The sequence below is a fragment of the Dicentrarchus labrax genome, unplaced genomic scaffold, assembly GCF_905237075.1.
Source record: "Dicentrarchus labrax unplaced genomic scaffold, dlabrax2021, whole genome shotgun sequence".
In the NCBI taxonomy this organism is placed as follows: Eukaryota; Metazoa; Chordata; class Actinopteri; family Moronidae; genus Dicentrarchus; species Dicentrarchus labrax.
This window is the reverse complement of record NW_026136704.1, coordinates 3,371,209-3,396,209: the sequence shown is the minus strand read 5'-3', so window position 1 is coordinate 3,396,209 and position 25,001 is coordinate 3,371,209. Positions and strand designations below refer to the sequence as shown.

Here is a 25,001-nt window from a genome sequence, read left to right as displayed (position 1 = left end):
TTCCCATGGAGGGGCACACTACCGGTGAGATTCTCTTCACCAAAAGTGCTTCATTCTTTGAGGAGAACAACTTGGATTTGGCACGCATCAACATGTTGGTGACGAATGGTGCGCCCTCGATGGCGGGCAGGGATCAGGGGCTCGCCGGGAGGGTTAGCAGCTGCGGCTCCGCAGGTGAGATCTCTACATTGCCTCATCCACCAAAGCCTCCTGTGTGCCAAGCTCAGTGGTGATTTAAAAGAGACCATGGACTCTGTCATGGCAATTATAAACTTCATCCGTTGTACCTCCAGTTTACAGCACCGCCTTTTCCGCAAGCTGTTGACTGACATGTCTGCTGAATATAAAGATTTGCTCATTCATAATGACATTAGATGGCTTAGCAAAGGAAACGCTTTGTGAACTAAGAGAGGAGATTCTGGTGTTTCTCCGGTCTTCAAAATTGAAAAAAGCTGGCAAGTTTCTGTCTCTGATGGAAAAAGTTTAATGCCGCTGTTTGCTTTTTGAGCAACGTTTTCCATCATTTGAACCAACTCAACATGGAGTTGCAGGGCAGAGATAAAACAGTTGCAGAACTTGTGGAGAAACTTGCTTTTCAAAGAAAGCTCTCCCTGTTCTCTGCTGATCTTTGTCCTGGCAAGATGCTCCACTTCCCCACATTGAGGAAATCTGGCCTGCAAATTACTGAGGTGATGTCAGGGTTTATTGACTGATTGAAAAACAACTTTGCCACTAGGTTTGAGGATTTCAGCATCTCCAGTGAATTGATGAGATTTGTGAAGGACCCTTTCTGTGTAAATGTTGAGGCAGACTTTGCATTGAAATGGAAGGAGCTGGTATCGTCATTGGATGAGGGGTCTTTACAACTGGAACTCATTGACATTCAGTCGTCAGATGACTTGTGACAGTCATTGCAGCAGGAACAATTCTGGACCCATGAAGTCAGCCGAGAGAAATTTCCACATTCAAGGGGTCTTGCACTTTCTTCCGACAATGTTTGGCTCAACATACACTTGTGAGTCGTCATTCTCACACATGAATGCCATTAAAACTCACAATCGCATATCCCTCACTGACCAGCATCTACAACACTGCTTGCGTATTGCCCTGACAACATATACAACCTGACTTCACTGCTCTTGCCAAGTCAAAAAAATGACATTCATCTCATTAGATGGCAAATGTTGGCAAGGTAACAAGTCAAGCAAGAAAATGAGAATTGATTTTTGAACCGTATGATGCAATTAACATGTTATTCACCCCATATTATGCACTTAATGTTTTTCTTGATGTGGTATTATTGTTGAATGCAGTTTGAAATGTTTTGCCTTGATAAAGTGCCATGCACTGTTATGATGTTTAATTCTATTCTGTAGCATACTATGCACTTTGGTTTTATTTTTGTTGGTGCACTTGGAATTGAAGTTGTTTGTTAGTAAAATTAATGAAATTCTAAATAACTGATATGTTATGATAAAAGTGAGTACGGTAGTAGTCCATGTGTGGATTTATGGGGCAGTCTATTTTATTTTTTTAGAAGGAAAAAAGTGTGAGTCGTATTCAGTTACCGTTTAGCTGCATTTCTGTTTTTAGATAGATAGATAGATAGATAGATACTTTATTCATCCCCAAGGGGAAATTCACAGTTTTCCAGCAGTATCCACAAACTGATAATAATAATAATAATAATAATAATAATAACAACAACAACAAGAGGAGGTCAATTTAGAAGAACTGATAATGAAAATAAAAAGCTAAATAACGAGCATTGGGTAAGTGTCCTAAGGTGCATGGTCAGATCCAGTGCTTGAAAGGCCTAAGGTGCATAAGTAGTGTCGGTCAGTCAGTGGTCACATAATGCAGGGTGCACTGCATCAGGTAGTATAGTTAACTAAAGGGCAGACATATTGGAGTTTAGAGTTTTCCTCCCCTGGGTGGAGTTGAAGAGCCTGATGGCGTGGGGGAGGAACGATCTCCTCAGTCTTTCAGTGGAACAGGACAGTGACAGCAGCTTGTCTCTGAAGCTGCTCCTCTGCCTGTAGATGGTGCTGTGCAGTGGATGCAGTGGATTGTCCATGATTGACAGGAGCCTGTTCAGCGCCCTTTGCTCTGCCACAGATGTCAGTCTGTCCAGCTCTGTGCCCAACACAGAGCCCGCCTTCCTCACCAGTTTGTCCAGACGGGAGGCATCCTTCTTCTTAATGCTGCCTCCCCAGCACACTACTGCATAGAAGAGGGCGCTCGTCTGATAGAACACCTGCAGCAGTTTTTTGCAGATGTTGAAGGACGCCAGCCTTCTGAGGAAGTATAATCGGCTCTGACCTCTTCTGCACAGGGCGTCTGTGTTGGCAGTCCAGTCCAGCCTATCATCCAGGTGTACTCCCAGGTATTTGTAAGTCTGTATCAACTCCACATGGTCACTGTTGATGGTCACAGGTTCCGGGTGAGCCCTGGGCCTTCTGAGGTCCACCACCATCTCCTTGGTCTTGGTGGTGTTGAGGTGCAGGTGGTTGGAGTCACACCATGTGACAAAGTCCTGGCTGAGTTTCCTGTACTCCTCCTCTTGGTCACTCCTGATACAGCCCACAATAGCCGTGTCGTCTGCGAACTTTTGCACGTGACAGGACTCTGAGTTATATTTGAAGTCCAACGTGTACAGGATGAACAGGACCAGAGAGAGCACTGTCCCTTGCGGTGCTCCAGTGCTTCTGACCACAGTGTCAGACCTGCATTCCCTCAGTCGCACATACTGGGGTCTGTCTGTTAGGTAGTCCATTATCCATGCCACCAGATGTGAGTCTACTCCCATGTCTGCTAGTTTGTATTGCAGAAGTCGAGGCTGGATGGTATTGAAGGCGCTGGAAAAGTGCAGAAATGTAATTCTCACAGCACCGTTTCCCCTATCCAGGTGAGAAAGGGATCTGTGCAGCAGGTACACAATGGCATCCTCTACTCCCACCTTCTCCTGGTAGGCAAACTGCAGTGGGTCAAGGGCGTGGCGGACCTGTGGCCTCAGGTAGTGTAGCAGCAGCTGTTCCATCGTCTCATCACATGTGATGTCAGGGCGACCGGTCTCCACTTTTGCCAGTGGAGAAGGGGGACAGTTTGATGTTTCTGAGAATTATTTCCCTCTTTACTTGTAACACTGAAATGTATCTCCTCATTGTCAATTGAGGATAACGAGCTGTATAGTTGGTACAGTTATGTGCAATTAAGTGGATGTTTTCTGTTGGTTAATTGCATTTCTCTAATTGTCTGTGTCTCTGATTTTTCAACATTGTATTGTCATTTGAATGTAACAATGCCTTGGGCCTATGTGTCTTAGTGCATCACAATGTGCATATGTTGTTCTACATTTACAAAATAGAATATATTGACTCCTTCAGTATGTTGTTGTAATTTCTTTATTTGTTACCATAATTACTCATATTCTCCGGCCCCTTATTTTGCCTTAGATTCATGAACAGGCCCCAATTCCAAATTAATTGAATAGCCCTGTCCTACACGCTTGGAAAGAGAGGGTGTAGCGAGTGAGTTTGAATCTGCAACTAGACCACTAGATGCCACTAAATCCTTCACACTGGACCTTTAAATGCTTCCTGGTCATTTCACTCAGTTCCTCAGCAAAAAAGACTATTGGAATGCAACAAGAGACTACAGATTGGACAATTGCTCATTGGGGAAGGGGTTTAGCAAATCACAAACTGTCTAAACAATATTTCAGAAATAAAGACAATCCCTCTCATTTGGTGTATAAATGGTTAAAAGAATATTAATGTATTAATTATTAAGAAAGTTGCAAGTATCACCTAGTAGAAGTATCTGTACGGTCACCCTCTGATCTGTAGAGACCATGGAATGCCTTCCTCTGAGGTGCAGTATTTTAGTTAGGCAGGGCTTCTGCTGGTTGTTGAGTCTGCCAGAGTCAGACCCAAATACTAAGTTGCTGATCAGAGTCACAGGGAGGCTGTTCTCGCTGCACAGTGATGACTTCACACTCTAACAAACCCTCACTGACAAATCTCTATACTCACTATACTAACACAGAGCCAACAAATTATTTTAACCTTTGCTAAGGTGAGTCAATATTCATGTAACACTGATGTCATTAATCTCAGTCCAAACCCTGGCAGATGTCTTGGTGTATGCATGTCTGCTGGTCCTTAGCCATTAAGGTGCATGAGGGTCCATGGGACAAAAATACTCCACAGGGCCTGGAACACACAGGCACAAACCGATACCCTCCCCCCATCCCAGTGCTAAATATAGAACTTTTTCCATGAGGTAGCAAAGTCACTTCACAGGAGACACACACAGACGCACACACATACATACACACATACACACAGAGGGAGTGCAGAAAAAAAGCCAGTGATACAGTGATCTGGCCACAGTTCTATTGGAGTAACACTGAATGCAGGATGGAATAAGAATGAGGCGGTTGCATTTAGAGAGTCACACAAGGTCAGAATCCGTTTAGAACCCGTGCATTCATAGTTAGACAGGCTAAGAATAGTTGATTGGATGGCTGGTATTTTGTTCCTACCATTAGTGGTGACATAAAGCCAGGGTCCCCTGAGGATGACTCCTGGGCCTGGAATTTCAAAACTTTTAACCTTGGTCACAATTATCCAGATTTTGTAATTTACAACGTTAACCACCCAAGTTTTATTTTGAAAGTGTTAAAAAGGTTTATGCTAACTTGACCACGGAGGGATACCTACAGCGTTATATTTTGGGGGCCACTGACCAAGCGGCAGTATTTGATGAGTTGTGAGTGTGTTGGATGCAGCTTTACCCTGCTGCTCACACTACCTGGGCATATATATTCTCTCCTACAGTCTACATGGAAGGTGTGAAATGGCCGAACTCTGACGACACGTAAAACAACAACCCTTCCACAATAGAAATCAGCTGACATGGACATAATGTCAGGCTGAACAAATGCAACAAAATGACAATTCAACCAGATTATCAGACTAGGTGCATACAAACTTCAGCAGTATGTAGCAAGAAGTACTATCCAGTGTTTCCTCATTCAGTGAATTACATCAAAGCCTTTGAATCGCATTAATTCAGCATGAAGCTCTCGTCTTCACAGTGATAAAAGTGGTGGATCCACAGAGGGACTGCCTGCAGAAAACCCTGTCAGGGCTGGGGAACAGAAGCATTCATTCATTTTCAAATACACCGAGCAAATGTGCCAATAGAAAAGAGTCCAAGCTCAATTATTTCCTTAATAATGGCAGACTGGTGACAGAGATTCAAACTGAATCAGGGAATCAAACTGAAGGAAGAACAAAGTAATGGGTGCTGTAATTGGACAAAGAATAACACAAATACTGATTGGTGGGTGTGAAACGCCTCACTCCAGTGAGCATCTTTTCAACTGTGGACATCTTCCCAAAGCAAAGGTAATGCTCCGACAAAATATTCAAACATAGATGGAGACTTACTGAATAAGTCATGAGGCTGTCAACCACTCTGCTCCTTGCCTACTGTCAGAAGACTGCCTGCACCTCTGTAAAATCTGCACCTTGTTTTACCCATCAACACTGACAGTGAAACAGGCAGAGAGCGAAAGCAGAAAATCCCCGGTAAGCACGGGGGGAAAGTCTTAATACACTACTGGGATGATGGGTATCATGACTAACGGAGGGTGGAGAAAAAAATGGGGATGCCCGTCTATTTATTATGAGCCAAAGCAATATGAGCTGACAGAAGCAATCTGAATGCATTTTCGTTTAATGCTAATAGAGCAGCAACAGATGACAGTGCACCATTCCTCATGTTTTCTCAGTGTTGGGTAAGGACTAATGATTCATACTGAGGGAAACAAACTGAAGAAAGGGATCAGCCCGGGCCATTTCTCTCCTGCCTTGGCTTAAATGTGACTTAAGGCCTCACTGTGCTTCAAATTATGGGCTTGTCAGATCATCTAAAAGCGTCTGAAACCCCATTACCAACGGTGAAATTGGAAATTCTAAGACACAGTTTATGCAGTGATTGGCCAGGTGTGCTGAGGTGTAAAAGTAGGCAGGTTTTAAACTTCTCTCACAAGCCTCCTTTCATTTTTTACACAACTACTTCTGTTAGTTTTCATGTGTAGAACCAAGTGCAACACCATGAATGCATTCGAGGAAAGACTGTCCATTCATATCAACATTTGGAAAAAAATGTTCATGTCCCTGTGCCGGCGACAGCCGTGGAATTATGTTTCCATACGTCTGTCCATCTGACCTTGACAAACACATTTTTGGGTCATATCTCAAAAATCAATGCCGTTATTATGACAAAATTCACGCAAATGTCTAATTATAAAATGATGACATTTTTTACCCAAAAGGTCAACTTCACTGTGACATTATTTCATTATTCAACACCATACCTCTGGAACAGAAGGAGAGATTGTTACCTTATTCCACAGGTGGTCAGACACTGAATTGATGACACGTTTGACTCAAAGGTCAAAGGTCACTGTAACATCAAAATAGGCTTCTAACCATAAATTAATTAATAATTTAAAAAAATCATACTCCTGTGAGTCAGTGAGTTTCACCTACAGCTCATTGAGAGGCTTTGCATCTCAAAATGTAAGGAGAAAACAAAAGCACCACATTTAGTATACCTATACTCTAGAGTCTATCTTTACACAGTGATCAAGTACATGGGTGATGCATATTCAAGTCTTCGCTACATATCTCATGCGAGTCTGGACAGATGTGGATGTAAAATGCAACTGGACAACAACTTGCCGGTAATTATATTTTATTCTGGAGCATTCGACCATATCCCACAACCATTTTCAGCTAACAGAGTCATCAAGAGACAAATATAGAACCTTGATCACATGATAATGATTGGGGGGTTTGGAGGTTGTGATCACCACCCCTAATCTGACCACCTGTTCCATTCTGTGAAGAATACCATTAGATACTGTCTACCAGTCCAGATAACGCAAGTAGGTCAACCTTGAGTTTAATCTATCTAATGACATGTATGTATGTGATCCAAGAATGAATCACCAACCCGTTGTCATCCCAGGTCATCAAACACCGGCTTTAGATAGGGGCATTCCCATTTTTTGTCTGTTTCTGGACCACCGTAGTTTCTCCTTCGTGCAAAATGGAGGAAAAAGCGAGTAAGCATCTGCAGCTAAATCATACTCACTGGTCCTTTAAAGCCATCCATTCACCCCATCACCTCCAAGTGCAGACTTGCTATTTAAACTATGTCACCTGATGGGGATGGGTTTCCACTGAAGCTCTATGCTTCTCACAGACAAGTGTGACAAAGCTTCAGTATTTGATGACCTGGGATCCAGAATGGGCTGGTATCCCCTGCTGAAGCATATGATCACAGTCTGTAGGTGTGCTGTTAATGTGCTGATAGTGCAGTACCAAGTGGTGCAGGTATAAACACTTTTGACCTAAGACGCTTGAAGTGTACTGAGGCTTCAGCTTCTCTGACAGCAGGCCTCCCTTTCCTGTTGACAAGACAACAGGGTTGGAGGAAGCTTTAGGTACCCAGGTGAACCCGGGCCACATGGAATCAATTATGAGCTGTAGGGAGGTTTGGTCAGCATTGTGCTGTTTTCATCTGCACCTCAGTCAAGCAAGTGAGTGGAGGAGAGATGTGGAGGGAAAGCTTGTCTTAGCAACACTCTGACAGACCTGTTATAAGATGAAGGAGGAGGAGGAGGAAACACCAGCAAGGAGGTGAAGATTGGCCTCTCTGCATGCACAAATATAATGACAGAAAAATAACATCTCATAGTGATAGTGAAGAAATTCAACCTTTTAGGAGGATATGTTTTCATTCAGATAAATTGTGGTAATGAATTTGACAAACATTGTGGCAGCAGGATTTTATGTAATCTCCACATTTATTCTTCTTTTCATAACTGTAGGGACAGTAAGATTCACTTACTCGCATCGGTGCACTGGTGTAAAAGTCCAAGATGCGATTGCCCCGAAGAAAGTGTTCATCGAATACAATTTGGGATGAAATCAGGATGCATCGTTGCATCTTTGCACATGTAAAAGTTTTATTTATAAATATTAGCAGAGGCCGTGCATCGTGTTAAATCACATTGTGTTGAATCAAATCACGTCGAATCGCACTACATCACAATGGGGTGAATCGTATCAGGTCAATTTGGTAGTTGCTTCATATGTATCTCTAATGTATCAAATAGTTGACGATACAACCAATTCACCATTTTCCAGCAGAGTACTTGGAGTTGCATCCTAATGGCTTCACAATCAATTGCACACTGCCTAAGTGCAGATTGGAGGTCACAGGATGATGAAGCCAGCAGAACTGCATCATGCCAGAGTATGCAATTCTGAGGTCACCATACCAGACACTCCAGTGTTCCAGGGAGTGAAATATGACCCATTACCAGATTATCATAGTAGTGAGGATACATTTGATACACAAGATGCATATATAACACATACTTACTATGTTTCAGTTAGTAAAGAACCCAGTCTGTAGAGATAAACTATAGAATTGTAGAGTAACATTAGAACTTTTCTGTACCGCGTCTACACTTCATTCACTGTCCATTCTCGCTCTCCAGTCCACATGAACGCTGTCTCTCTCCTCTCTCTGTGTATGTTTAAATCAGTATTTAAAGTAATACTGTGGTAATCACACATTGTATACACTGTATTGTAAAAAAAAAAAAGCGTCAAGTGTCATTGTGAACTGGCAGTAATAACAGTTACCTTATGAACTCTCACCATGGGTCTGTCTTGGTGCTGGGGGGTAATGGCCATAATTTTCGTAGGTTTCACAGTATATCACTATATTTATTATTTTCTTTGTATATACATTATATTATTTTAAAGTGGCTTTTTTTTAACTGTCAGGAGTACATAGAATATAAAATAATGTCATAATGCCATCATGGTAAATGGACCTAAGTGGCCCTTCTAGTCTTCCGCCCACTCAAAGCGCTTTTACACTACGTGCCACATTCCCCCTTTCACACACATTCACATCGAACAGAAACTAATGCATTCACACACATTCACACACCGATGCACGAGATCGGGAGCAATTCGGGGTTCAGTATCTTGCTCAAGGATACTTCGACATGTGACACCAGGAGCTGGGGACCTTCCGACAACCAACAACCTTCCGATTAGGGGACGACCCGCTCTGCCTCTGCGCCACAGCTGCCCCATCATGTAGTCTACACTGAAGGCTTTGATTACTGTAGCTTTTTCTTGGCCCCACAAAATGATACAATATATGAACAAATCAGAATGCAGCATAAACAGTTAGAATATAATCAATTTTAGTTGTGCAAAATTCAATGGCAACTTTAACACTGTTTCCTTTTCATAACAAAATATTTTAAATAGTTGTATGAACACTAAACTGACATACATTTTTTTTATATACTTATATATTTAAGTATTTAAAGAGATACTTCTCATATGTTCTATTGAACAAGTAAAAAATAAATAGCTGTGTGTCATGGTGTTTGTACTGTTAGTACGAAGGGTATGCAGTTAATAGGGCTCCCCTCTCAATACACACTACACAGCTCAACCTGAACGTAATGCTCTTCACACCAAAACCAATATGGCTGCCTATTGGAGTTACAGAAGCAGCTATGTTGATGCATATATATTTTTAGGGACCGAGCCAGCGACCGCTGGGAGAAGTACAAGAAATGTCCATAAACTACTTTTCCATGTTCCTCCCATGTGCCTTGTCCGATTCGCACAAACTTTTTCACGTAGCATGTGGGGACCGTCCTAATAAAAAAGTAATTCAAAGAATTTTGATATAAAAAAAAATAAGCACGTTATAAAATTAACACTTCCTGTGGATTTTTCGTCAAAAAAGGAAGTGGACCATTTCTCCACATTGCTATGTCCGATTGTCACCAAACTTGGGTCCATAGTTACTCATGTCTTTCTTATGCATCGTGCACAATTTCAGGTCATCGCCATGCTTCAAAATTTGTGAGTGCAGTCAAAAAATGGTGCTGATTAAAAGTTGTGCTATTTGTGCATTTACGTTGATTCATTTACGTTGATTCATTTACGTTAATTCATTTACGTTGATTCCGTGGCGTGCCGTCAAAGTTGGCCATTTAGAATTCCGTGCGCATTTTCTGTGAATTTTTCGCCTTGTATTTGAACGAACTCCTCCTAGGGAATTTATCGGATCTACTTCAAAATTGGTCAATACAGCCAAAAAATGATGCTGATTAAAAGTTGTGCTATTTGAGCCTGTATGTTGAACTCTGTGGCGTGAGGTCAAAGTTGGCCACTTTGAATTCTGTAGTCATACAAACTGATTGAAAAGTTGAGCTATTTGTGACTGTACATCAAACCGCGTGCCAGTGACAACTTGTCGATTTCAGCAGATTCGCCATAAAATAGTACTCATAACTTCAGTGTGCAATGTCCACTCTCCAATAAACTTCATATATTCTGAAACAGTTTTGCCCTGAACACGTCTACATGACAACATTCAGACATAGTGACAGCGCCACCTACTGGCAACAGGAAGTAAGCGATGCGTGGCAATTTTGAGCTAAGTTACGTGAAATGACCGTGCCGGTGACGACTTGTGGAATTCAGCCGATTCGCCATAAAACAGTACTCATAACTTCAGTGTGCAATGTCCAATCTCCAATAAACTTCATATATTCTGTAACAGTCTCGCCCTGAACACGTCCTCATAACTTCAGCGTATGTAAAGATGGCACGTGACGCAGGTGCAGCACGCCCCGAGTTGCGTGGAGTGCGAGGTCCTGCCCAACGCTGCTTGTAGCTTTAATTTCAATTTTATTTTGTTATTTGATGTGTATTTCTTTTTTTCTAATCTGCTGTGTTACACATCTGGAGCTTCTGTAACAAGTGAATTTCCCCAGTGTAGGATCAATAAAGTCTAACTTATCTTATATCATAATAAATAGATAATAAAAAAATGCAAAATCTGAGTTAGCTGCAGGTGACAGAGGTGCAGATTGCTCAAACCTCAAATATGCCACTCCATGCACTGGCACTATGCTTTTATGGTTTATCTGACTGTTCATGGCAGAGCACAGAATGGTGCATATATCCCAATGTGATGGAAATGTCACATAAAAATGCAAAAATCCATTGGTACAGAAGACAGCGCCATTCATGACAGCAGTCTGAATATTAAATACTTCCTAGTTTTTGAGGGCAAGAACTCAACCCAACATGAGGCATGTCACACACAGAAGAAGTGATCTGTTGATGTGTGGAGCAACAGCTCAGTGTTACTGGCAACTAGCTGGAGGTGGGGAACCAGGGGCTTTTCCTGATTGCTCCTACAAGGCGGCAGTGTGTTGATTTAAGAGCTGTGGGAGGCTGAAATGTTTGTCTAAGCTGCAAATGATGGGAAATAAAGTAAGCCTGATAACAAAGCGCACTGTGAGCCTGCCTGCTCAAAAACTGCCATACACACTGGTAGGACACTATCTTTACACAGCCACAAAACTGCAAGACGGAGAGAAAATGTTATGGTGAGAGAAAGGACTGAACCAGAACTTGAGACCCAGCTGAACTGTGAGGAAGAAAAGCCCAGGGCAAAAGGTGTTTTCTAAGAAAAAACAATTATGACATCATAGCAGATACAAAAGGTAATAAGGTCTGTAATTCAAACAGACTAAAACAAGAAATCACACACACAGGCTTGTACCTACCTTATGGAAATAAATCCCTTAACTAGACCAGTGTGTAGGATTCACCGGCTGGAGGTGAAGTTAAAGATTGTAACCATTTGAATACGGCTTGACCTTCCAAGCTAGTAGGAGAAAGCATGGTGGCCACAAAACTTGCAAAAAAGCAAAAGGCGCCAGTATTTGTTTTGTCCGTTCTGTAGAAACATGGCAGCTCAACATGGCGGACTTGCCACTTGGACATGCTCAATCTGTAGATAAAAACGCCTCATTCTAAGACCTAAGGATCTTCAATGTGGTGACCAGGGGCCTGTGAGTTGCCTTTGAAGTGCCCACAGAGCATGTTCTGTAATCACAATCTTGATCTTAAATTTTTTTTCACAACAGTGTACAAATAGGTTCCAACTTCCATGGTGTCAAAACATATAAATACACTACTGATATATTTTTATTAAGTAAATCACTATATTAAGACTAGCCTTTATTCCGTGCTCTGATTTGAAACCATGCTTTACACCCACAATTCCAAATCAAATTGTATGTTATGAATATGTTATTCTATTGAAACCATCAGTTTAACATGGATGTTGGTCAAGTATACAGAGTAGCCCTCCAAACTATTTTCTCCCTTTAGGTGGCCCTTACCTTAAAAAAGGTTTGAGACTTTGAGCATTACTTGAGCCAACACTCATTCTTTGCTGTTTTGTGAATTCACTAAGCAGAAGTGTATGTATGCAGATTTCTCTGTTACTGACTTCAGTTAGTTTGTTTTACAGATTTTAGGCCTCAATATAGATGATGGACCCAGCATTACATAAACAATAATCCAAAAAACTGCATGGACTTTGGCCAGCTCTTGAGCTTCAGAGTGTTGAGTCCTGAGGTGATTGGTGAGCCAAGCTTAAAGACTCACTGTGAACAGTCTCTCCTCCTCCTACTCACTTCCATCCTTTTTCTGATTTCAGGCTCAGAGAGTGAAAGTACTCTTTATAAAGCTGTGTTCTGTCATTGGGAATTTAGATTCCTGATGGACACTGCTATATTAAAAAAAAAACCCGGCTGTCACTGAACACATACAGACTTTGTTCAACTGAGAAAGTGTGCCTGTGTTACCAATTCAGACTCTGCACAGGGAAACCAAACCTCTGGAGTGTACTGAAGCTGGGAGAAACCATGTTAGACTTATATATATCTCAGACAGTCCAGCATGATGTGATATTTCCTTAACAAAATTTTGAAATAATAGTAAAAATTAAAGCTGCAAGCAGCGTTGAACGGGACCTCGCAGCCGGCGCGTGTCGGGGTGTGCTGTGGCTGCGTCACATGCTGTTGGGGTGTGCTGTGGCTGCGTCACATGCTGTTGGGGTGTGCTGTGGCCGCGTCACGTGCTGTCAGGGTGTGCTGCGGCCATGTTACGCAGGCCCACAACATGAACATTTGACTTAAATCAGATCCAAGGTTTGAAATTGCATGCCACGGGACGCCACGCCACATCCACGATGTTCGACGGAATAACGTAAATAGCACAACCTTTAATGGTGAATGTGTTTAGATGGCTGTGTCCAAATCTGAAGTCGGTCCAATAAATTTCCTAGGAGGAGTTTGTTCAAATACAACGTGTGCAAATCGCCACAAAATCCAAAACGGCCGACTTCCTGTTGGGTTTGAGGTATGGGTCCAAGAGGCTTTTTTGTACGTCTCGGCACGTTGGACGTGCCTACCGAGTTTCGTACATATCGGTCAAACGTGGTGCCAAGGCTGCTTTTTTTTAATCCTGTAGGGGGTGCTACAAACACAACAAACACGATTTCTGGTATGTGACCTACAGGCACCAGTCTACACATGCCCTGTGAATTTCATATTCATAACTATTACGGTCTCCGCAGAGTGATTTACCCTGCCACCAGAGTGCCACCTAGTGGCAGATTGTTGACACATTTATTAGTGAGCCTCAGGGAGCCATGGGCAAGCATCATACCATTTTAAAGAGCGCCACCTTGTGGTTATGGCCTGAAATTGTCTAGCTTCAGACTCCATTCACCGAACGCGTCGATATGAGTTTTTTGAATGTGCGACAAACGATGCGGGAGTTATTAGCCTAAACGCACTTTTCATGATAGTAGCGCCACCTAGTGGCCAACCCAAAATTGACGCATAGAATATCAAATTTTTCACCACGACTGGCATGTGCGCCGCGTATCATGACTTTTTGAGCACGTGTAAGTCTCCAAATATGCGTTCTTAGTTGCAGAAAATAATAATGAATAATTCCTAGAGGAACAATAGGGTCATTGCACTTGTTAGTGCTCGGTCCCTAATAATTCCTAGTGAAACAAGAGGGACCTTCCAGTTGTCACTGGCTCGGTCCCTAAAAATAGCAAAATAACATGGATGCATCAGAACACTATTGCAGAATACCCAGAACTGGGATTTCATCAGATACCATATTGATAGGGCTGCACCGTAAAAAGATCATTTTGCGATTTTATTGACAGATATTGCAATTGCTATATGATTCATGATTAGTGGGAATTTTGGCATCAACAATGTCATTTTCATTCTTTAAAACTAAACTATTATCATGATGCTGTGACATTTGTTGGGCTCTGTACCGACTGTTACTCTGTAACGGCCAGGGAATCTCTTCAGCACTACAGGACTTTATTATAATAATCTATGCATACAGTATCCTTGTGCCAGATATAAATTAGTATGATTTTAGTGGAAGCTATAGGATACTTTAATATCAAAACCCATATGTTTTCACTTAAACCTGCAATAAGGGATTTTTGGACACCTGTGGGCAGTAATTGTGAACACTGACATATGATCTCCTCTTAAGTCAATATGCTGAATTTGAAGACGTGACGTTTGTGTCCACTTTATGAATGTCATAATCCAAATTTCACTATCTTCTAGTTCTGTTTTGGTTTCCACCAACACTTAAGGGAAATATCTGTCTCTTTATTCTGGCTTGAGGCCTTCTTCACCAACAACAAACCAGGTCCGTTCCGGTTCAAGCAACTGGGTGGCCCAGGGTTCAAATTCGACCTGTGGCCCTTTACTGCGTGTCATCTCCTCTTCTCTCTCCCCCTTTTCTTATCACTATCGTTTAAAGACGATAAAATAACCGTTCAGAACATTTGTTTTGGTGCATTATGCAGTGCCCTCTCTTAATGACGCATACTATCATCATACATGCCTACTACTATGGTTCCACTCAGAACAGCTGGAAACACATGCTGGTTCCCTAGATAGCACCAAGGTTCCAAGAATATTGAACGGAACTGGTTCAAGAACCAGAATTACTTTGGTGAAAAAGGGGCCAGGTTGTCAGAGGTGAAACCAAGTCATTGTATTGCAAGTCACAAATAAGTCTCAAGTATTTGCACTTAAGTCCCAAGTCAAGTCCCAAGTCAAGACAGGCAAGACCCAAGTTTTAAGTCATTATACAGTCTTCACTAAATGTAATGCCATTTTATTTGTTTGTAATATTTTTTTCCAAATGCCGCTCAGTAACGTAACATGGAATTAAGTGTCAACTTGCTTAATAAATAAAATAATAAAATGTTAACATTAGTTGAATCAGGAAATAAAGGGAAAATAATTGATCCATCGTACACTTGGTGTTAAAGTCCAAGTCAACTTGCAAGTCTTTTTGATTTTGTCAAGTCAAGTCTAAAATCATCATTTGTGACGTCCACACCTCTGCTACGTGTTCACCAGACATTGTGTCAGTGGGTTTTTTTGAGTTTTTCCACTGAAAACTACTGAACAATGGGCTAAAACTAATATAAAGCTCAGTAAAGTTGACGGGAGATGACCATTCTCTGGAGGTTCATCACTACCAGAGACGTTGAACACATTGTTACAGTCTTCACACTGTCAAGTGATGTCTTATGATTTTCAGTCATCCAGGCCATCATAATCCAAGGAGGGTTGAATCGAGGGCAACTGGACTGACTGAAGGAGCCGCCAGTCAGTTAGAACTGACAAAGTCCTTTGAATGACAGGGTAAACAGCTTGTATCCTGTATATCCTTGATTCAACCCTCTTTGGATTGTCAATTAATATATTGTTATTCTAAAAATATTGATTATAGCCTCTTTAAGTGGGAGTAAAGTACATAGACTAAAGACCAAAGGCCCTAAGACGTGCCCTCAGAGTGAGGGTCATTGGGACATTGCTGTGCTGCACAGTACAACAAACACACCCGCTGTACAGCACAGCAGCATCCTTTTCTAACCAGCTCTCTGAGAGACAACTTCAGGAAGACACTGTTCCAAACAGACCAGGCTGCGCATTTGTGATAAGTGTGTTTGTGTCCCGATGGGTTCAGACAGCTGTGCAAGGCTCATGTGGAGAGATGGTCTCTGGTGTATGTATGTGTATATGGGTGTGTGTTTGAAACGGATACAATATTTTTGTATTTGTGAAATTATTAAATAAAACTTTTTCAGTTGTTTAATTAAGATTAAAACGACAGGATATGTTTGGGATCAGATAAATTGTGTATAATAGTTTTCGTCATTTAGATGATGCATTCTTCCGCATGCTTCTTCTTCTTCTATATTATTATTCATTAATTTTTATTATATTTTAATTAATATTCATTACTTTATATTTTTATTTTATTGTACTGTTTCATTATTTTTATTATATTATTATTTTGTATTATTATATTTCTCCTATTACAGTTGTTATTGCTGTGAATCTGTCTTTCTCTATACTATAATTTGGTTCTATACAAATAAAATTGAATTGATTTGAATTAAGAGTCTGTGGATGAGAGCCACAAACGTACAGTCAAGTACACAAAACAAACCCCACACTCAGACCTTGCAAGAGGCCATATTTTATTATATATAATATGTAAAACATGTATTAATTCAATTTACATTAAATATGCTGTATCATTATTTGGATATAAAATGACCTATATCGGAATATGAGATTTTTGTAATACTTCTAGTACTGTCCTACATAGAGTGGCCTCTACCTCTCCGTCAGATCACACAGCTAAAATACAGTAGTTGCTAGTTGGCTATGCAAACTCTGCAGGACCCAAAGGCAGTTACCCACATACTGTAAGGCTTTTATATGCTTCAAATCACTGAACTCAATCTGCCTTCATTTGAAACAAATGTCTATATGGAACAGGCCTTTAATTACTTTTGCACAAAACAGTTTTTAAATTTAAACAAGTGTGAATATTACTTGTATAAAAATTGCTCATGGTTTCTGTAAAAAGAACAGAACAATTGAATTGTGGAGAATATAACTGATCTAACGATGTATTGACAAACATTAATATTTGTGTAGGTGATCCAAGCATCTTAGAACTCACTCAAGCTGGTGACCCAATGGGCTTTAAGAGGTTTTATACATCCAGAGAACTTCTATAAAATCAGGCATCTAATTGAGACCTGCCTTTATTTGTCAAAACACGTAGTCACACCAGGCTAATAAAAGGGCCCTGCATCTAATTGGGACCTGGCTCTAAATTGAATTTAATTAAAACAACAGTTGTATGAGAGACCCTCAAATGACTTCAGTCAGAATCATCCTTCAATTTAATTAGTAAGGTGTAGTAATTTGGAATGTTTGCCCACTACAAAAATGGGATTTTAGATCACGACATGCGACTAAAGAAAGGAAACGTTTCTAATTATCTGCAGCTAAATGTTTCCTGAGTAACACAAAGACAGACAGAGACAGAGGCAGTAAAACACTGAGAACAGAGCAAAAGGCTGGGAGACAGCACCATAGCAACCTAGACCAATAACCCCAACCCACCGTGGGGACTTGACATTTACTCCTATGAGCCCCAGGGCTGAGGGAAAAACCTATTGTTGCCAACAGTCATTCTCCATCCCCTTCTCTCGAGGCTTCGGACTTTAATTGCTTTTGTTGTCTTTGATGGAGGCAGAGAGAGAGAGCAAAGCGAGCAGCAGTAAAATGCTGCTGATCCTCACTCCGTCTCCTAGCCTCTTCTAACTGAGACTGATTATAGAGCCCTTGAGCCTTCGCTGGGCTTGAAGAGGACACAAAACTGGCAAGCCAAACAAAGCCACACGAGTGTCGAATTAAGCCATTAAAGGACAATCAGAGACATTTGCTATTTGGAGAGAACAGATAAAATCCTCCTCCAGTCAGAAATCAGCGTTTCTTCTTTTTCCTACAGTTTGAATGATGTCTATGCGGAGTTTGACACTAGAAGGACATTTTCACATTCATCTGCTGAAATGTTCAATGTGCTCACGGTAAATCTGATTTTAAGGGGCGGGGCCTACCAGCATGATTTGTGACATCCCAAATAGTTTGGAAGTCAGTCCTGGTCCAGTATCAACTTGTACAGTGTGATGCTGAAACTTAAAGCCACCAGTGCACATCCACTGAGAATGGACTTTACAGTGAAGTAGGAGACATCTTGTGTCCAGAGATCAGAGATTCTGGAACTTCTGATGGATGTAGAAGGAATAGATAACTTTTTAAGGATTTTAATGTGGAAATTATACTTTTTGAAGAAAAAAACATATCAGACACCATTAGTATATGTCTTATTACATGTCTGGTGGGTGTCTTTAAGTAGGTATTAATCACATTTATTGTTAGACTATAATAGTTTGTAAGCCAGTTACTACATCGGGGCTTCATCACAGTTGGAACAGGAAGCCAAGTTAAGCATATTACCCACCATTATATCTACATTAGCCAATAGGCAGAAAGAAAATACTAAAGTAAAATGCTAATAATATTTACAGACCTTCAGTACATTTGTGTGTGCCAGTACATTACCTTCAGTACACATTACAAACCTTTTACATGTTTAAACCTGTTCATGTAGCAGAAAAGACACACTGCTCTGCAGGTATTAATATAGCTCTGAAGGAAACAGCAACGCCAGAATGCACTGTCAATAAGTTCTCCAATGAAAAATTCACACATGCAGCAGGACCATCACATTTAACTACACACATTCAACAAGACAGCACTGTGACTTAACTTAGTGCGAGAAAAGAGCTGTCAGACGGAGGCACTCATCCAAGCAGCTGCACCATAAACACACAGGTTCAGGAGAATGAATGGATATTTCTCTCTCCATTCAGATTTGAATTTTCTGTTCTATTTCTGAACTTCTATTTTCTTCACAGACTTTGAGAGCAGCTTACTGCTGCATTAAAACCCCATTATGTAACTTTTCTACCTTATAATAACAGCTTCAGAATCATTTTGATGTTCTAAAAGAGTGAATGGTACCACTGTCATTCCCACTCTGCGCCCTGTTCTCCTGTTCATGTAACTTTGTGCTATGGGTCGGAACTAGTGTGTAATGCTTTATGGCAGTAGTCATACACTATGTGACTAATTTGGGTGAAACTAGATCATATTTTATGGAGAAAATGTTTTCTGGTTTTCCCTCTGATGTCCTCCTGATGGCTGCTCTGCCTCAACTCTCTGTGATTTAGAGAGTTTCCTGATGGACAGTAAAGTAACTGCTGTCAAATGTAGCTGCTGTTACCTAGTTAGCTTAGCCGTACAGCCCTGCCCTGGACTGGGTGCTCAGAGCACCAGGAGAGTGTTGGTGTATACATTGTTGGTTTTCAGGCCTGGGACAGAGGGAACCAGTGTAGAATGCTGACCAGAGCAGTGCCGTTGTCATGCCAGAACTCGGCGAGCAGGCAATGTAACCGGGTTCAGCAGCTTCTATGGACATGGCTAATGGCTATTAGGTTCAGAGACCTACACTGTAAATCCAAACAAAATATCTTAATAAAAGAAGTAGGCTAACATAACTTAATTCTCCAAAAATATTCTCAGTCACTAATTGCCATAGTTGTTGAAGTAATAAATCAGTTGTTTTGACAGCAAAATTAGCCAATGGCAAAAACTGGAATAAAATCACAAATACTTTAAAAAGGGTACAAATTTAAGTTGACTTTAAATCATGACACAAATGTAAGCCTAAAAGTCTGCAAATTGATTGGCTACCATTTTGATAATTGATTAATTGTAAATAGTTTTTTAATCATCGAACTGTATATATATTGTTCCATAGTTACATGATTGAGGATTGTTGGGTGTCTTTTTGTGTCTCAGATGATTCATGCGGCCTTCTCTGTAATCAAAATTAAAACATGAAGAGGTTTAACAGATTTTGTTCAAAGGGCGTGAAATACACCTATGGTTATTAACTCACTCAGAGTTCATCTTTCCTTTAGATCACGTTCACACTAGGTGATTATTTCATCTGAAAAATGCAACGTACAATATTACAAAACAACTGTCAAAAGCTGATGTTAGCCCGCTGCTGGGTGAGCCAATGAGGATCCAGTCACAGAATGTTTTCTAGCAGCAGACCTATGCTGATGAGAGGAAATGATGCAATAACAGTAGCAGCTGGTGAATATGCATGTTGCAATCTGAAACTTGACATTAAAAGGCATGTCCACCTGGACTTCAGCAGTGTTACTGCTGTGGTGCTCGAACATTTATCATTAACTATTCCTCACACACCTGCAGCTGATTGTGACTGATTGTCTCCTGCCTGCAAAAAAACTCTTCCTCATCCACTATGCTGTGACGCATGGCTCTGATTGATTACCATGAAGCAATCATATGACCTTGTGAGCCTGATCAATCAATCAGCGTCATCAGTTGCGTGGGGCACATCATGATACCAGCTCATTTTCTGTGATCAGCTGAGTTAATACATGTATAAGTTCTTTTAAATTATTATGATGGTTCTGAATTATAGTAGGATGGTGTAGCAACAGTGTTTCAGTCTTTGGTGATAGCCCTTTTAGAGCCTCATACTCATATTGTAATCTGGTGATGCAATACGTATCACAATACAGGGGATAAGATTCAATATATAGTGATATATATATATATATATATATATACACACACTAAGCAAAGCAATATATTGCAATTTCTTTTTTTTTATCTAATTTTTGGAAAATGTTCAGAATATAAATAACACACCACCTTTATCAAAATGTAAAATGTGAGTTAAAAAGTAACCACTTTCTAAAAAAATATGCAAACTTTTTTTGACTGTGTTAAGCCAGTGAAGTGTCAGAACATTGCTCAGAATTTTTATATTGTATCATTTATGCCAATATGGTGCTGTTAATTTACAATTAGAGCAAGTGATCATGTATGGCCTGATTTTCTGCAGTATTAACAAAAGTCATAGTAAGTATTACAGCAAAAAGTGCTGCTAAAAGTGTTTGCCAACCCCTGGCAACGAGTAAAAAAACCTCTGTATTTAGTTCACCTCTTTTTGTTCTGTGGACCCACTATAAAACAGCCAGACAGACTCAGAGTTGACCATTTCCTAGAGATATCAGCACCCCGAGCATCATTGATATTGGTGAGGTGAGCCAAAAGGATACTAAAAAACAGCACCCACCCCAGCCACAGTCTGTTCACCCTGCTGCCAAGAGGTACTGAAGTATCTGTTCCTGGCAGGCTTCACAACTGTGGTTTTTTTTTTTATTTACAAGTCACACATTATGTACAACAAATATATATCCAGTGTATCAGAAGGGTTGTGCAGAATTGCTATGACCATAAATATGAATATATGGTGTACACCGCTGGTCAAAGTGAAACAAACATCCTGATGGGTCCATTTGAAGCAATGATACAGACTGGTGGGCAGCTGAGACAACAGTACCTCTGCAGGGTTCACACTGTCTTTCTGAAGGTCCTACAACACAGCCGATCCTGAACAACTCACAGCACTGTGACTCAGTGGACTTGAGCAATTCTCTGGATCATTAGTTTAGTAAAGGAAAAGTCTAGCCCAAAACACCAAATGTAAATGTAAAGATCATAGTTGCTTGTCTAATAAGCCTTATCACCAACGGGTAACTGACTTCTTTCCAGTTCAAGCGCCTAGTTTTGAACCATTCAGATTATTTTGACCAAATATAAAAAAAGTTGGTTCCCAACTGGAACTAAAACAATAGAAGGTTTTCCTTGGGAACCAATCATAAGAGAAAAGAGATAAATAATAAAAGATGGTTATGATTTTCTCCTTCCAAACTGAATATTGTAATTCCATAGTGTCACCTATAAATCAAAATATAGATCAAATGAACTTAAGATGAGGACCATGTGATACAATGGAAAGCTCTGGATAAAGCCACTGATTCCAATAGCAAGAATAAAAAGAATAGAAACAGGGGTTGTTTTGTTTGTTTTTCCTGAAAAACATTCAGCGGAGGAGTTTGGACAGTTGGCCCAGAGTAGTGTCTGCAGATCTTTTTCTCAATCTGTATACAGACTCAACAACTTTCACCAATCATAGGCATTTAGGTCAAAAAAATATTCATAAAGCTATAGCAGTTGACCTATATCTCCATCAACACTGTGCATCAACACCACCCACTCACGGAGACGTGAGATGCACTTGACCATCACCATCACCCTAAACCTATTTATTTCTGCGTTTTTTATCCATTTTAACAAGGAGTTTTTCAGTGCTGTTTCCTCTGCGTTAAGCTAGCCATGTGTTTACACAAAGATGCAGTTAGTGGGTGTTCTAGCCCTACTATCTGATTCATTATGCCTAAACCTAACCAACCAAACCAATAAACACTAGCCAATCAGAAGCAGTTCCAATCAAGTGTTATGCAGGTGTTTAGGGGTGCTTACTACACCTACCAGAGGTGGCAGTATCCATTAAAAAGTATGTATCCTCATGGATGCCCCTGTGGTAGATAAAACATGACGAAGTGCCCTCCAGGTGTGCCCAGTGGGCAAAACATAAAATGCCCTTGGTGGTGCTTATCCTAACCATGCCTAAGCCATTTCCCCATAAATGCACGCTGGTACCCTTTTTATTTTTTTCCCCCCTTACCCCTCAAACAGCCTGAGTCTGCCGCAGAGGCAGGGTACATCCTGGACAGGTCACCAGTTCGTTACAGGGCTGGCATATAGAGACAAACAAGTATTCATACTCACATTCACACCTAAAAAAAGATCAAACCAGTAATTTAGTAGCTGCCCTAATCCATATTAAGAAAGCTTGGTCAGTAACTAAAGGAAGCCCCCTTTTCAAAGCTAGAATATAAGAACCTCCAGTAGAGCCCTTTCAGACAGTATTTGGGCTGCTATTTGTTGGCCAGCAGATTGCTGATCTAAATGAGACAGGAGCGAAAAATGGCCTGGGAGCTTTTAGTGGGCATGGCAGTTGGAGTGAGTGAGTCTCTCTCTCTCTCTCTCTCTCTCTCTCTCTCTCTCTCTCTCTCTCTCTCTCTCTCTCTCTCTCTCTCTCTCTCTCTCTCTCTCTCTCTCTCTCTCTCTGCCAGTAATCCCTCACTGCTCGAGAAAAACGGACTCTAAATTTAGCATCGGATTTATCATGCAGCAGGAAAAAAGCTGCAGCAAACTAGACAGCCAGCCAGAGAGAAAGTGAGTCTGCATATATGAGACAGAGAGAGGTAGGAAGAGAGAGAGCGAGAGGGTGGAGGGGGGGTGTTGACAGACAGGGGATGTCTATCAGAAGGGCTGTTCAGGACCAATCAGACAGCTCGGCTCTGAGTGGCAGCCAAGAGTGCAATCCAGTGCAGAGCCAGAGAGCAGCAGCAACGCTTTCCAAAGACAAAGAGCGAGAGACAGACAGAAAGAGAAAAATTTAAGTAGAGAGTGAGAGGTGGTGGGATTATTTAGAGATGGCTGTAGTAGAGTTTGGGAGGACACACAGTTTCTCAAGTACTTGTTTTCTGTCTGGTGGACAGGCTTCTGTGGCTGAGTCCCATGGTCTTTCCTAACAGGTGACTGTGTTGCTAAAAACATCCCACTGCTGACCTGCAGCCAGTGAAAGTTAAAAGACCAAAGGCCAAAAGACCACAGCAGGAAGAAAATCTCTCCTGCCATCCTTGATGGGTTAGTGTATGCTAGCAAAAACACCTCTAGCGTGTAGGAACCGTACACAAAACTACATAACTATAGAACTGGTTTCATGGTGTTTATTTTTGCTTCAGAACGCCTTAAAAAGGTCCAGTTTGTAGGATTTAGCAGCATCTAGCAGTGTAGTTGCAGATTGAAACTCCCTCACTTCACTCTCTACAACTTCAGGCTTTCTCACACCAGGAGAATGGTTGAGTGCTCAGGACATCAGAAAGGTTGAAAGCAACAATGCCACCAGAGAGGCATTGTTAAAACATTTACTTTCATCAACAGAATAGACGCGATGGCAGAACGGCATCATCTGAGGAGCTCCGTCCCATCTATCCTCCAAACACAAACTGTCTTCAAGAGCCTCCCACCGATCAGTGATCAATGCAAAATTAAAGCCCCTTGGGATCTATTGTCAGAAATGGATTTTAATATTCATAGGTATGTTTTCATTAGTGTATAATCACCTGAATATAGAAAATTGTTGTTTTTTCGTTACCTTAGAATGAGCTGTTTTTATCTACAGACCATGGGTCACCTTCCATGGAACCACCATATTCCAAGGGACAAGCCAAACACTGGCTGTAGGCAGGGCCTCTGCGTTTCTTGCAAAATTTGGAGCCACCGTAGTTTCTCCTATGTACTTCACAGCCCGTTCTCTTCGCAGGTCGTCAAATACAGATACAAGCAGTGTATAGGTTGTTGCAATCTGCCCCTCACCACTAGATGCCACTAAATCCTACACACTGGTCTTTTAAGTTAAAAATTCTAAACCATATAAAATCTGCTGGAACAGGCAAGGGATTTTTTTCTATTATCCAGTGTTTTAAAAGTTGGGACCAGACTCAACAGACCATGTTCTTTCTCACCAATGTCTTTGTTGATGACATAAAGTGAGTGCTGGTGGTGGTGGTGGGGCCACTGACCTCCCTATGTGATGCAGCAGGTGGAGCAGGTGTTTGTTTGTTTGTTCATTAAGATCCACATTAGCTTCTGCATAACAGTCGCTATTCTTCCTGGGGTCCACACAGTTTATATGGTGACAATACTATACAAATATACACACACTCACATTATTCATCACAATGCACTGACACAACACATTGTAATGCACATATACTGTAGATAAGACAATAAGAATTCACACACTCTATAGACAAATCCAAAAACAAAAAACCAAAAAACAAAATTGAATTTATCATAAATTAACAAAAATATCCTCATGATCTAACACAAGTAGATAGCAAATAGTGCTATTTTAGTATTTTTTAAAAACCATATATATTATTTTGTTGAAATATATGATTAGGAACTGAGTTCCACTCTAGCATTGCTCTGTATATTACTGTACGCTGAACTGATGTGGTTTTGGATTTTGGTTAAGTAAAACAACCTCCAGCAGCATGCCTTG

General features: G+C 40.9%; 3 protein-coding genes across 9 annotated transcripts in view; 2 read left to right on the top strand and 1 right to left on the bottom strand.

Moving 5' to 3' along the window:
- LOC127362358 (gap junction delta-2 protein-like) overlaps positions 1–25,001 on the top strand; it is a 678,509-nt gene that overhangs the window by 331,671 nt on the left and 321,837 nt on the right.
- The window catches only part of LOC127362369 (uncharacterized), a 384,160-nt gene that overhangs the window by 242,148 nt on the left and 117,011 nt on the right, over positions 1–25,001 (top strand). The window lies entirely within an intron of this gene.
- Positions 1–25,001, bottom strand: part of msi2b (musashi RNA-binding protein 2b) — a 295,771-nt gene that overhangs the window by 241,180 nt on the left and 29,590 nt on the right. The window lies entirely within an intron of this gene.